This window comes from Amblyomma maculatum, chromosome 10, assembly GCF_055883805.1.
Source record: "Amblyomma maculatum isolate TAMU_Amacu chromosome 10, ASM5588380v1, whole genome shotgun sequence".
Lineage (NCBI taxonomy): Eukaryota > Metazoa > Arthropoda > Arachnida > Ixodida > Ixodidae > Amblyomma > Amblyomma maculatum.
The window spans coordinates 179,787,954-179,802,814 of record NC_139353.1 but is presented as its reverse complement, the minus strand read 5'-3'; the positions used below and the strand labels follow the sequence as shown (position 1 = coordinate 179,802,814).

Genomic DNA, 14,861 nt, shown 5'->3' with positions numbered 1-14,861 from the left:
TGTTTTCATGGCTCGGGGCTGACCGCAGAGTACCCGTGACCGGGAAATAAAAGGCCTGGTGGGAAAGGCAATACCTCACACTGTAGCAAGTCAGGTACGATGGCGGAGAGGATGTAATTACACTCGATCTATTCAGCTCGAGCTCTGGCCCCAGACTCGTGTTGCCTCGAAATGGTCGTGAAGAGTGGCCCTCGCGTCCTCTAGGCGTAATGATTCCAGTAGCTTTCCAAGTTCTTTCGCGTGGTAATTGGAGGCGCGCTCACCAGGCCCACCGATGTCGCGCTTTGTGTCTAAAACACAATTGAAATCTCCGAGAAGAAAGAAGGGTGCGTCGTCGAGAAAGTATGTCGGGATAGACGAAAGGAACAAGTTTGTCAAACTACGCGTGACTGGCGCGTACACGTTTGCAAAACGAGTCCTGCGGCCATCCAGAAAACGTCAACGACAATCACGCGCCCATCTATGCCTAATGTACAATGAGCACATATCCTGTATGCTGGTGAAAGGCAGATCGCGCCTACGCCACAACACCGTGAGTCCGTTAACGAAAAAAAGGCCTCAACATCAAAACGAGAACGAAAGGAAAGGACATCGGCGAGGTGCAGAAGAAAAACAAAACATCCACTCGATGCAAACACGCACAATGAGGCACCTCCCTTTGATTGTCAAAGTGGCGAAAGCCTTGCGCGTTAAAGAATTCAAAAGGAAAAAGAGCCATCATAAAAAGTAGGGGGAACAAAGATGACTATACATATCACAGAAACAAAGGAACAGAGAAGAACATAACAGACTTACGGAAAAGTTCGACGGGCAATGTCTGTAAACTTGTCAATAGCACTTGAGAGGCGCTCGGGGAGTTGATGCTCCGTGTTGAAGCCTCAGCTGATAGCTCTGCAGAGGATGCCAGGATGCGACGAAGTGCTCATTGCTACGGGCCCGGGCGGCCACATGGTCCGTGTGGCGCGCGCGTCTGTGCAATTAAAGCCATAGTCTAACACACACACACACACACTGCACGGAACGCACGCAGTTCACCGTTGGGAGGCCGGGAGCGAGAAGCGGTGGCTGCTGGTCGGCGCCGACTGTGCTTCGTCGAAGCCACCGCCAGACAGGCGAAGAGGAGGAGGTGGGGCAGCCGCGGCCGCAGCGGCTGTTGAGCCTGAGAGGCGGCGCCACGGTGGTTACGACTTGGCGTCCGAGAAGTCCATCTCGGAGCCCTGTGGTGTCTTCCGCAGCTTCTTATGTGGCGCTGATGCATTCGAAGAAGATGCACAGCTCTCTGTGCCGGAAAAGTGACGCCTGCCGTCACTTCCGCCAAAGGCACTTTCATAGCGCGGCCCGCACTCAGGCGCTGCGGCCTCGCGGAGCCAGATCATCTTGCCACCGTAACGCCAGACAGGATAACCTCCTTACTCGGGAGGACATGGGCGGAAGCCACCGAGTGCAGGAGGCGCGGGGCGTGCAGCAGAGACTCTAGATTGGCCGACTTCACATGTGGAGCGGGATTGGTCTGCAGCTTGTCGCGTGCGTGTGCTTGCCCGCCACAGGTTGCGACTCCAATGCTCGGGACTCAAAGCCCAGTACCTCTGTGAAAGTCTCGGAGTCGCTCTGAGAGGTTCTCACCTCCATCACAGGCTCGCTATAGGGGGAGGGCTCCGTGGTTGCCCCGTAAGAGAGGGCCTCAGTCGTGGTCGTCAAGGCCTCGTCGTCGTCCTTCTCTGCGTCCCCGCTTGGCTCCTGGGTGCCGGCGGACAGCTCCAGGTTCGCGGCCTTTTCGGGTTGCACGCCAGGCACCGAGGACGACTTGGCAGCCGCTGCATAAGAGCGCGGTGCAACACATTCCACCGTTTGATGTTCGCCGCCACAGCGCTTGCAAGCGGAGCGGCAGCTCGCACTATCATGGCCGTAAGCGCTGCAACGACCGCAGTACACCGCCTAACAGGCAGCGCCAATGGGGCACTCAACGCCGCACCTAGAACACACGCGTTTCATTCCTCGATACTCCAGCATCACGCGGGTCCCAGTTACCGTCAGGAAGTTGGATGGGGTGACCGCGTCATCTCCAACTTGACCAGCCGCGTCCCGTTGCGGACGTGGATCCTAGACTGAAACGCTACTTATGAGACTGATGACCTTTCCGTACGGGGAAAGCGCCACAGCGAGAGCCTTGTCGCTGACGCACGAGAGAAGACAGTACACCGTCACATAAACCACCGGAGCTCCCATCTGCCTTAGAGGCAATTCTTTTCCGGACAGGCGGCCAGGAAACGAAGACCTTCAAGGTGCTGCAGGTACTGCAGCCCCTACTCCGACAACCTCCTCCATAGTGTCGATGAGGCTGTCCGCCGAAACAGGTTCCAGCACCGTAAATGTGAAGCACTGCGCCTTGGACGGGCGCAGTGCCGGGGTAGGTCGTTCCATGACTTGATCCAGGCCCCGGGCAGCCGCGACAGGAACGCAGCGCCGGACAGGTGGATCCTCCGGGGGGAGTGCAGGAACAATTCGGTGCGCAGCAGCGTCTGCCCAGAGATAGTCTCACGCAACAGAAGCGGTTTCAGTGACAAGCGTGTCACATACGAGGGGTAGTCATAGGCATCGAGCCCCCCATACTTCCCTTGTCAGATGGAAGAAAGGATGCACTAGGTGCGATCCTCCTGTGAGGCTACAGACCTCAACCTGTGCTACCCCAGGCAAGGCCTGTCGCACCATAAGGTTTGGGGGTTTTTGTCTCGGGGAGTGGGCTTTTCCCAGCCAAGGGGCTCATGGAATCCGCCCTGTTCCCACCGGGCCGGTGTAGCAGTGCATATGCACCACGTCCGCCCCCCCCCCCCCCCCCCGGGGTGGGTCGAAGCCTGACGTGAGCAAGTCTTCTAATCTCTCACTTCTAATCTTCCATTTTCTTGTTTGAAGATCACCATGGGGTGTCCCCATTCTTCAAAAAACTCGGGCAGCGGCGGCGGCCAATGGCGTCCCGGCATAGGGTCTGCCCTCCGCTCCACAAGGAACGCACCTCCCTTCCCAGATCATATTGTAACAGTACAGAAGATGAAGCTTACAACACAAGTGAAGGAGAAAGATGGAAAAAGACTCTCGTGCCGGAGGCGCTGCCGTTGATCAGCTGAGCTCCCTGCCCTAATGTCTTGTTTTTCAGCGCTCCGACGTCTTACCCCCGTCGTAACAAATTGGTGGTCAGGTTTTGGGTACGACTACCCTCAAGACGCATCCTCAACCGCCGGAGCTTCATCGGAGCCGTCGCCTCGCTGTTCTCCCACCCTTTCCAACAAGAGTGCAGCAGACTACCGAGCAGCCCCAAACATCAACACGGGACCCTCTACCACCGTCTCGCGATGTGCTGCCGACCACCACGAGTGCGATGCTACCGTTTCGCGAGCCTAGTTTCTTTTCCGGCCAAGCAGGGGAAGATGTTGATGACTGGCTCACTCATTATGAACGTGTGAGTCGCTATAACCGCTGGGATTCAGTGGCTAAAGAAGCCAATGTCTTTTTTTGTGCAAACCGCCTTGATGTGGTATAGAACCACGAGGACTCCCTGACAACTTGGGAAAGTTTTGTCGAAACAATCAAGGAATGTTTCGGTGACCTAGCTGCAAAAAAGAAAAAGGCCGAGCAGACGCTTGCTCAGATGGCCCAGGCAGCCGGAGAAACTTGCCCCACCTACACAGAGGCCGTACTCAAGTCGTGCAAGACCGTCGACAGCAGGATGACTGAAGACGATAAAGTAGGCCATCTGCTCAAGGGCATTGCGGAAGATGTCTACCACTTCCTCATTGCCAAGGAAAACTTGAGTTCGGTCTCTAACGTTATCCGGCACTGCCGAACATTAGAGGCCCTAAAGACTCGCCGCATTACACCTAAATTTGGACGGCTCGCAAATGTGACTACAGTGGCTAGTATTAAAGAATCGCCATCTCAAAGCCTCCTGTGCGCCATCCGTGAAATTGTTCGAGATGGGATGTCACGACGTGAGCAGCTTGCCCGGCACAGCAAAAGTGAAGTTGGTAGCGAGCACAATTGCTGTTTTTTTGTGCTCCAAGTTTACAATATCAGTATCACTGTATTCATGTTGACTTACCTTCCTATGGGTGTGTTAGCTGGCCCAGGGTCTGCCAGAGGCGTCATTAGGAAGGGATGGCAGGCATAACCAGCATCCCCCAGCAGCACTCCTGGCACACGCCGCTCTTAAAACAGCACCCGCACACGGGAGTTGTCAAAGATGCGGCTGTCGTGCACCGACCCGGGCCAGCTGGCTACAATGTCGTAAAACTGCAGCTGTGGCCCGGTGACCGCCTGCATCAAATGGGCAAATGGTAGTCAGCACAACTCGCGGTACCTGTGCATTTCCTAGGCTCGTAAACTAGCGCCTGTAGTAGGGTTTTTTTTTCTACGTCAGTTAGCGCCGATATAACAGTTTAGCTACGGAAACACCTGTGAAATATGTATTGAATTGCAAGAACCTAAACGCATGCAGATGTAAACTTGTCCAAAGCTGCGCTGCAAAGGAGCCCTAAAGAAGCGCTGCGCTATTCTTTAACTTTATATTTTATCCCCCACTGTAGCGCTCGAGACAAGCGGACGTGCGTTCTAAAAGAAAATGCGTGTATGCGCAGCTGTACGGAGGGCATCACTGCTTACCTGCACTTTGATCGAGAAGTAGCCCTTTCGGCTCCGGAATACTTCCGCGTTTGGACCACCGGGGCTCTTGATGCGTTCGTGAGTGCAGTCGATGGACCCCGAGACGCCGGGGAACTCGCCTACACTGTAGAAGTCCCTTATCACCTGCCGAAACTGCGACACATGAGGGAAGCTAACAAGCAAGGGGCGCAGATGCTTTCCAATCAGGAATGTCATTTTCCCGACGGCACGGCACACAGTAGACTGCGGGATTCGGACGAGATCCCCAGTCACGGTCTGAAATGTTCCCGCGCCGTAAAATCTCAGTGCCAACAGCAGCTGGAGCATAGGAGGCACTGGCTGGCCCCTGTTGTTGGCGCTTTCCCGCACTGGTAGCATAGCGAGCAGCCTTCGCACCGTCGTCTTCGTGAAGCGGTACCGTGCAAGAAACTCCTGGTCGTCCTAAAGCTTTATCGGGTTTCCCCGGTTACGAATAGGTGGCCGAGGTATCGCAGGCATACGATATGCCTCCTAGAACGCGACATCCATGAAATGACACGCGAACTCGAAGGCAGGAATGCGGCGAGCGACGTCTCTTCGGGTGGCAGACATGTTGAAAAAACGAACGAAGTCAGCTTCAAGACAGCACTGGGGCCGACTTGAAAAATGGCTCGTCTTCGCTAAGGTGGGTCTTGACTTCGTGCAAGTCAAGTCTAGTGCAAGTTGCCGTTGAAGTCAAGTTCGGTTTATAGCACGCGTTGCGGCTGACTTGAGACCACCGTAAGTCAAGTCGAAGTCAAGTTAGATCTCTGCATTCGGGGGTGAGTGCGGCTTTGGCGACCTCTCCGAAAGCGTGGTTTAGCCCAGAAAATGTTGGCGCATTACGCTGGCCTTTACGTTGTGCTTGAGCATGTCAGCGAAGTCAACTACCTAATAGCACGTATGACAGCAAGTAGTCGTCGCTCAGTCAGAACCGAGGTTACCCATGTCGCCCGGATGAAGCCGTGTCACTCTCGTGGAAACGAATAACTACCTCGCCCGGGGGCTTCGTCTGCCCAGGGGGAAAGTGTAACAGTAAAGAAGAAGACGAAGCTTACAACACAAGTGCAGGAGAAAGATGTTGGAAAACGACTCTCGTGTCGGACGCGCTGCCGTTTACCAGATGAGCTCCCTGCCCTAACGTCTTGTTTTTCAGCGCTCCGATGTCTTACCCCCATAGTAACAATATCATCGTAAATGTTTTCTCCTCCTCTCTCTCTAGGTGGAACCATAGTTATTTTCTGATTTTGGCCTTGACTTCATAGAGGCTCGGAGTCTTGTTCGAGTAGGCCGCTTTGCAGCAGGCCAACCACACCTGATAGTTGACCTCTGCCAGTGTCAAGACAAACTGCTCGCGCCCTCCCTTTGGAAGAGGGTTGAAATAGCGCACAGTGGGGTATGGGATCCCCGGGAGGCCGAAAATATCTCTAGGAGTGCTGTGGGAATTAGGCAGTCGAGAAAGATTGGGCCAAGCAGAAAGGACACAGGTCAATAGTTCCCGACGTCGCAGGGACGAAGGCACGCCTTGTGATTGGGGAGATGCCTCTTGCGAACCTCCACATCAGGGAGGCTCGGCGTGCATCGAGGAAGTGGGCGGTTATGTACTGCCAACTGGGTCTTTCTGCACGTAGCATGTAGCTTGGTTGGTTGTTTTGGCCTGTGGGGCTTAACGTCCAAAAGCAACTCAGGCTATGAGAGATGCCGTAATGGAGGACTCCTGAAATTTCGACCTGGGGTTCTTTAACGTGCACTGACATCGCACAGCACACGGGCGCCTTGCTTTTCGCCTCCATCAAAAAGCGGCCGCCGAGGCCGGGATTCCATCTCGCTTTCTTGGCAACAGTAGTCGAGCACCATAACCACTGCGCCACCCCGGCGGGGCGCATGTAGCTTGATAGGCGGGCAGGGAGCGGAGGAGGGATCATATTGATAATATCATTGAGGTGCATGTTTCGTGGGTCAACAGCAGACGAGTTTTCCTTCAGGGACTCTATAAGTCCGTGGCTGCGGTTCGATAAAATGATGGGGGTGACTCAGCATGCGGGGTGTTGTGGTGTAGGACCTTTTCAGTGAATGTTCGCAGCCATGTCGACAGATAGCACGAAGCCATCGTTTTTGTTAGCAGCCTGTCGCATTCGACGGCTCTGAGTCTCCATATGATGTGCAGGGAGATGTGCAGAGCCCTTGCGAGGATATCCAGAACGGGCAGCCCTAGGCCACCTTTGAATCGGGGCAGGCAGTCAATAGCTCGCTTTGTCTTATCGGGGGCTCCCGGCCACAAAATGCGGTATATATGTTTCTGGAGCTGAGGTTTCTTGTCTGGGGGATGTCAAGAATGCTGGCCACAAAGCTGAGGGTAGAAAGCCGCATTGTCTGGATGATGATGGCCTGCGCAGTCAGGGGACATTTTAGAGCACCAAGATTGTGGGTTTTGATGCTTAGTTGGTCTTCAGCTGTATTCCGAGTTTTAGGCGGAATCGAAGAAATACCCGAGGATTCGTGTCTCGCGAGTAACAGAGATTGATTGGATAGCGGTGGGAGAGGGGGTCATGCTCAAGGCCTTAACAGTGGACGTCTTGTGATTGAGGCGAGCCCCACTCGCTTGGCAGTACTCTGTAGTTAGTTCAAGTAGTCTGTTCACTGGTGTTGTGTCTGGCACCACCAAAGAAATGTCATCCGCGTAGGCGAATACTGGAGGGCTGGGAGGGCCCACTGGCAATGGTGTTTTGTGGATTCTGACATCTTTAACAACATTTTGTGGGAGGGGTTCAATCGCTGTGACAGAGCAACGGGGAGAGGGGGCCACCTTGTCGAACATCCCTTTCTACGGGAAAGGCCATTGAGATGCGCCCCTGTGCAATCACTGCTGCTTGCGGTGCCGGTGGTGGTTAAAACATTTATAAATAAAAACTAAATGTTTACAGAGAGGTGTTTGGGTTGGAGACGTATCGGTCTCCTCCCTTCAGAATACTAGGTGGAGCCCATATTCCGGGGCCCCATTGGCAAGCAACGCCGCCCGCGTCCGTTGAACCAAGGCCTTTTGAGCCTTGAGGTCTTTATAGCCGAGCAGGGCCGCCTCCCAGTTCTCTCTACTTCGATTGGGGTTGGGGGGAATGGATGGGTTTGAGTGGCACGTCCAAACCATGTGGAAGGCGTCAGCCACCTCCCCACAGTACTGGCACGCACCATCAAAGGAAGGAATGAAATGTTTAAGCACCGCCGGGCACAGTACAGCATTGGTAAAAGTTTTGATGAGGAGGCGCTCGTCAGCGCGATCCAGTCCCTTACAAAGGGTCGGGTAGCGCCTGTAGTAATCGGTGATGTCTTTGAATGTAAGGGCCAGATTGTCTAATGGGGAGTAGGCTTCCAAGGACAGGGAGATAGCCCGGGGAGAGAGTGCGCGGGCATCCTGATCAGCCTGTTCGTTTCCTTTGAGTGCCTGGTGACCGGGTGCCCAAATGAGGTTATGCATTGCTGGGTCTATGTATTGGCAGCTAGATTTCAGTATACGCCGGGCAAGCGGGGGAGCCCATCCCAGCTTATAATTCCGACAGGCCCCTCGCGAGTCGGTAATGTGTTTCGAATTGGGAATATTGAGAGCCAGAGCGATAGCAATCTCCTCCGCGTGAGTTGTGCTGTAGGCTTTGAAAGTCAGCCCGTTAACCGTGTTTGTGTGGTGCACGACTGCAGCCGTATACCACCCCCCCCCGTGGTAAGGGCCGGCAACCTCCACATAATACACGTGTTGCTGGTGACCATAGGAGAGCTCAAACGCTTCCGCGCGCGCCTGGCGACGACTGTTGTGGTCTTCTTTGGACGTGTTGCGGGGAAGGGGTCTGACCCGGAGGGCGCGTCTCCAGAGTTCTAGCACTCTCCCGCTTTCCTCAATGTGGTAATCGTGTTTGATGTGTAGCCGGTCCAAGAGGCGGCGACCGGACGTGGTCTGCGTAAGACGTCTGCAGTGGCTTAGTTAGTGGGCTTCTTTTAGCTCCCGGAAGGTGTTCACCACGCCCCGATCCAGAAGTCTCTGGTTGGATGTGCTGACCGGAAGGTCGAGAGCCCGCTTGATGACTTTCCGGTGAATGACCTCCAATCGATCCTGATCGTGTTTATGCAGGTACAAGTAGGGTATCGAATAGAGGGTTCTGCTCGTTACAAAAGCATGAGCAAGCCGCAGTGCATCCTTGCTTCGTAATCCGCCCCGCTTGTTGGAGACCCGGTGGACCATACGGCCCACCTGGTCTCCCACCATGAGAAGTTTGGCCAGAGTGGTGTCAACTTTGCGTTGATGGCGTATGAAGAGGAAAAGGACGCGGATCCCTTTGGCTACCCGGATCGGTCCCGAGGGGAGACTGATGCGAAGCTGAGTTGTATCTCGAGGGGAGGGACGTACGTGCAAAAATTCAGATTTCGCTGGGGCGCACTGGAGCCCGCAGTAGGTCGCGTAGTCGTCGACTACGGTCGCAGGACTCCATGTGGCCCAGGTTGCCTTGCGTGGCCCAAATTGTGATATCATCTGGGTAAAGTGCGTGATGTATCACGCGAAGAAAAGCCGATTTGGAGGGAAGATGAAGCAAGGCTAAATTGAAGAGGAGAGAAGACAAGATAGACCCTTGAGGTGTTCCCCTCGAGCCGAGTGTGTATGGCCCGTGTTCCGCATCTTGTATGCGTATGTAGGCTTGGCGGTCTGTAAGGAATCGTTTATGTAATTGAATGTTTTGTTACCACAGTTGGTGAGAATTCGGTGATCGAGGATTTCTTCGTGCTTCACATTGTCAAATGCGCCTTTAAGGTTGGAGGCCAGGACCACCTTCTCATTATGGGGACATTCGACAGGATCTAAGGTGTCGTGGTGGAGCTGATGGAATATGTCCTGCTGATTTTTTGAGGGCGGAAACCGAACATGGTGTCCGCGAAAATGTGCTGTGTTTTGAGAAATTCGGAGAGTCGCGCAACATTGTCTCCATCAGCTTGCCGACACAATACGTGCGAGAGATGGGGCGAACGTTCTTCACATCAATAGGTTTGTCGGTTTTGGGGATAAAGGTGATGAGAGCCGACTTCCAATCGAGAGGGAGAGCAGTGTCTCCGTCCCAAATACTATTGATGTATTTGAGAAGCACGATATATGCTGCATCGGGAAGGTTGGCCAAAAGCTTGACTGTAACCTTGTCGCGCGCGGGTGCAGTGCCGCGTTTCATCTTGCTTAAGACCGCCCGGAGGTTGTGGAGCTGGAACGTAGTGTCCAGCTCCGTGTTCGCTTTGCCTGCATACGAGTAGGCAACCGCCCGGAGGTCCTTGGTGGTGCACAGGTATCGTTCCCTGAGTGTGTGCGCTAGCTGTGTTGTCGTTCCTCTAAAGTTGTGCATTACTTTATGTAAGTGGCATTAGGTTTCCGTGCGTGTTTCTGTTGGATCGATGAGCGCGAGGAATAGGGGCCACTTATTACGACCAGACATCTGGCGCGCAGCCGTGTTGCACCTGTCTACCCAGTTAGTGTCGGCTAGCTGAGCAGCATATTCCGCAGCTTTATGTGTGAGTTTGAGGATGCATTTTTTTAGGCGTTTGTTATGTTTCTGGTTTGCACATCTTTTGGTGAGGCGGCGGCGGGCCTCCCAAAGATGTAGGAAGTGGTTGCGTACGTCCGTTTGGGTTTCCGTGAGCAGTATCTGCCTTTCGTGTTGTTTCAGTGCAGACGTGAGTGATTTGTACCAGGTGTCATATCCCGACTACGATAAACGGAATTGTGCGGAATTTTGTCTAGTCCGGGACACAAGCTTGTGTTTGTGAGCGTTTCAGTGGCGGCGTGTAGACGGTTGTGTAGATTATACAGTGATCGCTACCAACAGTTTCCTCTGTGTTCAGCCAGTCGGCATGGTGTAGGTTGCGTGTAAATGTGAGGTGCGGGCAAGTGTCGCATTGAATCTAATTTCCTACACGTGTTGGGTTGGTGGGGTCGGTGTGGAGGGTGAGTACGAGTGTAGAGAGAAGTTGCGCAAGCTTCCTCCCACGTGCTTTCTCCCGGGGATGCCCCCAGAGCCTGCTCTGGGCATTAAAATTACCGACAATCAGAAGTAGGTCCTTTCCCGCTACTTGCATAGCTTGAGTGAAAATGTCGCTTAACGTAACATTCTTAAGTTTCGGGGGACAATAATGTTTAGAATGTGTACAGGTGGGTCAGACCGCCCTCGGGGCAGTACCGATGCCATCATGTGCGCGAGCGGTGGTGTTGTGAGGAGTGTGACTTCCTGTGCAGTATATTGCATGTGAACAAGTATACATGTCTGCGAGTTGTGTTGAAATGTAGTGTAGTTTGTGAGCTTGACGCCTGCTCCGGTTTCCTGAAGGGCAACCGCGGCAACGAGGAATTCAGAGGTCTCAAGGTAGAGGCGGAGTTCATCCCGCTTCTTGCTGTTGTTGAGACCTCTGCAATTCCACTGCGTTAGTGTATGCGGCTGAGTTCTGGTTCTCGACTTAGGGCTGGGGGCCATGGTCGGATACGGAGGGCGGGATTACGTTAAGACCTCGCAGTCCACTAGTGCCCGGCGCAGACATGCAGGATTCTTCAGAAAGGTCAGACTCATTAGAAATGGATCTGTTAAATTTTGAAGGGCGGTTAACGTTCCTCATTGCACCCATGTGTTTAAGAATGCGAGGATTTGCCTGTATTCATTTTTGGATAATGTGAGTTACAGCTTGTGTCACCTGTGCGATGCAACTGTCCATCTGACGCGCGATTGTGTCATGGATGATTTTGGGAAGATCAGCCAACTGCGTTTCAGTCGCGGTGACCCGGGTCTCCTGGGTTCCGAAGCGACTCTCCATATTATTAGGAATCTCCCCGTCTGTTAAGTTTTCTTCCTCGTCGCTAGAGGAGGGTGGCATAGTGATTTTGTTTTTCAGCCAGTTAAGCTCACTGGCTAGTTTCTCGTTTTGAGCTTGCAAAAGGGCGAGCTCGAGTTTAAGTTCCTGCGTCTTGGCGGTGCTGGTGAGGGGGGACAGGAAGAAGACGAGAAGGCGACCCTCGCCCTGCTGCCTACCTTGGATTGTTTGCAGGCGGCGCCGCCAGGAGGAGGCTTTAGAGCTGGGAACCGTTACAACGGGACTAGCTAACACTATCATCATCATCATCATCAACTCCGCAACCGGGTGGTGGCATTGATCCCGCTGTCTTGCCATTTGGTGGTATTCCGCCGTGGTTGTGTGTCTCCTGTTGGCGTTTCTGTTTTGCTGGGGACCCAATGTCCTGGGCCTTGGCTGTTGAGGCCTGATGAATTTCCCCGTGCATTCACGGGAGCTGGTGAGGTGCGTTCCCCCGCAGATTATACACACCGGATTGCATTCGTTAGGGGCCATCCCCTCAGTACCAGCACCCACGTTTTAGCCACAAAGTCCGCATGTTTCATTCACTGAAGTGGGACAATTGTCCGTCCGGTGACCCAGGGTGCCACAACGGTAGCACGCTGGCACTGTCTTCTTGTAACCCCCTTACGGGAGTCAGTTCTGCGTTGTAGTGTACGTGCCGCAGAACGTTACGTCCCGCGAAAGTGAGTACAGCTACGTTGGAGTTCCCCAGCTTGCGCACATGGACGAGTTCTCCACCACGTCACTGCACACTATGTTTCAAAGAGTCACAGGTTTCTAGGTAGTGCACAGTAATCACTCCGCGACACACATCACCGGTGAGCTTGAGGTGCCCGGGAAGCGGGAGCGGTCCTTTGCTGGTGTTAACTTTGAAGTCCGTGAGCAGCCTCTGAACTACCTCGGCGTTCTGCGTGCCACAGACCATGTTGTTTTGTTCCCGATTGAGAGAAATTGTGATGGCGTTCATGTGCTGCCTACCGATGTATTGAGAAATTGCAGCGCCGAGCTCACCCTGTTGAAACGCTGTCCTGAGGTGGACCGTTGTACTTGGCTTGATCACGATCCGCATAAAGCACCTCGCACCTATTTATGTATTGTACGGGAATGCCGCGAGCTCAAGTGTTCTAAACAGGTACTCGTGACGCAGGCGGTCGAGTGCCTTCTCTTGGTTCAGGGAGCAAAGAAAGCCATTGAGGCTGCGCGATTTCACTCATATCAAAATGTCTCTCAGAGCTATGCCATGGAGTACTGTACCGAGCGGCCTGGGACACAGCAAGCCTGGTTCGGGCCTACTATTGACAATAGAGAAGGCATCAGGCGCAAGGAGACATTTTGCAATTGCCTTGTAGTCCGTATTTAGAAGGGTTATTGGCCTCCAAGCCTTAAGGTCGCTGCTCCTGGAGGTGTCCTTGCACAGGAATGTGATGAGGCCTTCGTTCATACTTGGAGTTTGTTCCCCTCCCTCTAGGGCGTCGTTTTCTAAGTTGGTGAAAGCGGTCTTTAGCGCCGGCCAAACCTTTATGTAAAAAGCTGGCGGGAGTCCGTTAATACCCGGCCTCCTGTTTGGCTTCATCTGTTTAAGGCTGTGTAGAGCTCTTCAGACAACAGCTATGTGTCGTCCAGGTTAGGTGCGTCAGTTGCTGCCTGCAGCTGGAACGATGTGGGGGTGCAAGGCTCAGCAGCACAAAATTTCGATGTAGAGATCGCGTGCTAAACATAATAGCTGCTCAGAGTTCGTAGCAATATGGCCGTTGAGTGGATCGTCGACTGCAGAGAGAGTTTCGTTCTTTCTGGCAAGGCGACGGCGTAGCAGATGACGGGAACACCCTGCCTCTGTTTCCCATTGTTCAGTGCGTGCTGTTGCACGAAGTCTGTCCCAGCGCCGATTAAGAAGACGGTGGGGCTCCTTACGCAGGGTGGCCAATGCCGCGGGAATGCTCGCTCCCTGAGAAAATGGGGCCGATATCGCGATGATGGCATCCGAGACTATTCGGATTTCTTCTCTCTCTTCCTGCGCCATCTTCTTCCTCCACTCTTGGAGGCAAATCTTGATGGAGGTTTTCATATTATTACAGCTTGTTGCATTCATGTTAACGGAGATGTAACGCTTTATAACTCTGACGACTTCCTGCTGGACACGCTCGTCATTCAGAAGTCGCGTGTTTAATTTCCAGCAACCCTCTTCTCGTGGAGTAATATCAGCCGCACACAAGCGCGTGATAAGCAGCCTGTGATCACTTAGGGCATTGGGGAATACCCACACATAGTGCAGGGAACCAGCTACGCTAGCAGAGACATAGACGCGGTCAATATGGCTTTCGAGACGACGGCGAGACCAGGTCATGCCGGCGCGACCAGGTTGAGTGCGCGCCAAGCATCGGTTAAGTCTAACTCGTCCACAAGATCACGCAAGGCATGTGCGCCGTTGTGGTCTCGTCCAAGCCGTCGCGGTGTACCCCGAAGATAGCGGCGGTCTTCCTTGAAGAGGACACAGTTAAGATCGTTCAATAACACTATTGTAGCTGGGCCAATCTTTCTTCTAGGCCCTCGAAAACGTTTCGCTGTCCAAAACGGCATGGGGCATATACATTAATGATGCGCATGCCATTGTTAAGGCCAATCGAGACAAAACGTCCTGCGTTGTCCCGATCATGGCGTAGGACTGACAGGCCGGTATCTGTTAGGAAGATGAGCGGAACTCCCCCTTAAAAAAAATTAAATCCGCGCTACAAACGTTCTTGCCTAGTATTAAAATTGTTGTATGATTATTTGCTTATCTTCAATGTATACTGTTATCCTTATTCTATTTTTATAATTTGTTATTTTTTTGCTACTATGCCATCTTCCTAAATTACCCATGTGCCTCGTTCTTTTTTTATGCACTTTGTTTTTCAGAGATTTGTACACCTATTGTATTAACCTTCTGTTTTATACATCACTCCGTGCAAGAGTTGAGTTTGGCCATTCGGTGGATTATTTTCTCTTTTATCGGAATTTCACCGTCCAGATGGAAGAGCTAACTGGGCGTAACTCTCAGACCTAGCGTCGCATACTCTACCCCACGTCAACAGACGCCAGCCCCTGTGGCGGCCATTAGACTGCCACTATGAAAAGCGTTGTGGACGGAGATGATATTGACCCCACAGAATTCGAGAATGGTGAGTGGGAGACCGTTCTCAGCATGCACGACCGCATGATGAAGAAAGACGCGAAACCCGCGTCGAGCTCCGTGAACGCCGGCGAGCACGGCGCCGGCGTGAAGAAATCTGCCATTCAGGAAAGCAGGCAAGATCCCAAAATCCGCAAGAGGGCACCAATGCCGAAGC

The 14,861-nt window shown here is 53.2% G+C and overlaps 1 pseudogene; it reads right to left on the bottom strand.

The window, feature by feature from the left end:
• Window positions 1-1,031: 1,031 nt before the first annotated feature.
• On the bottom strand, window positions 1,032-5,244 carry LOC146178031 (uncharacterized; annotated as a pseudogene).
• Between the last annotated feature and the right edge of the window lie 9,617 nt (window positions 5,245-14,861).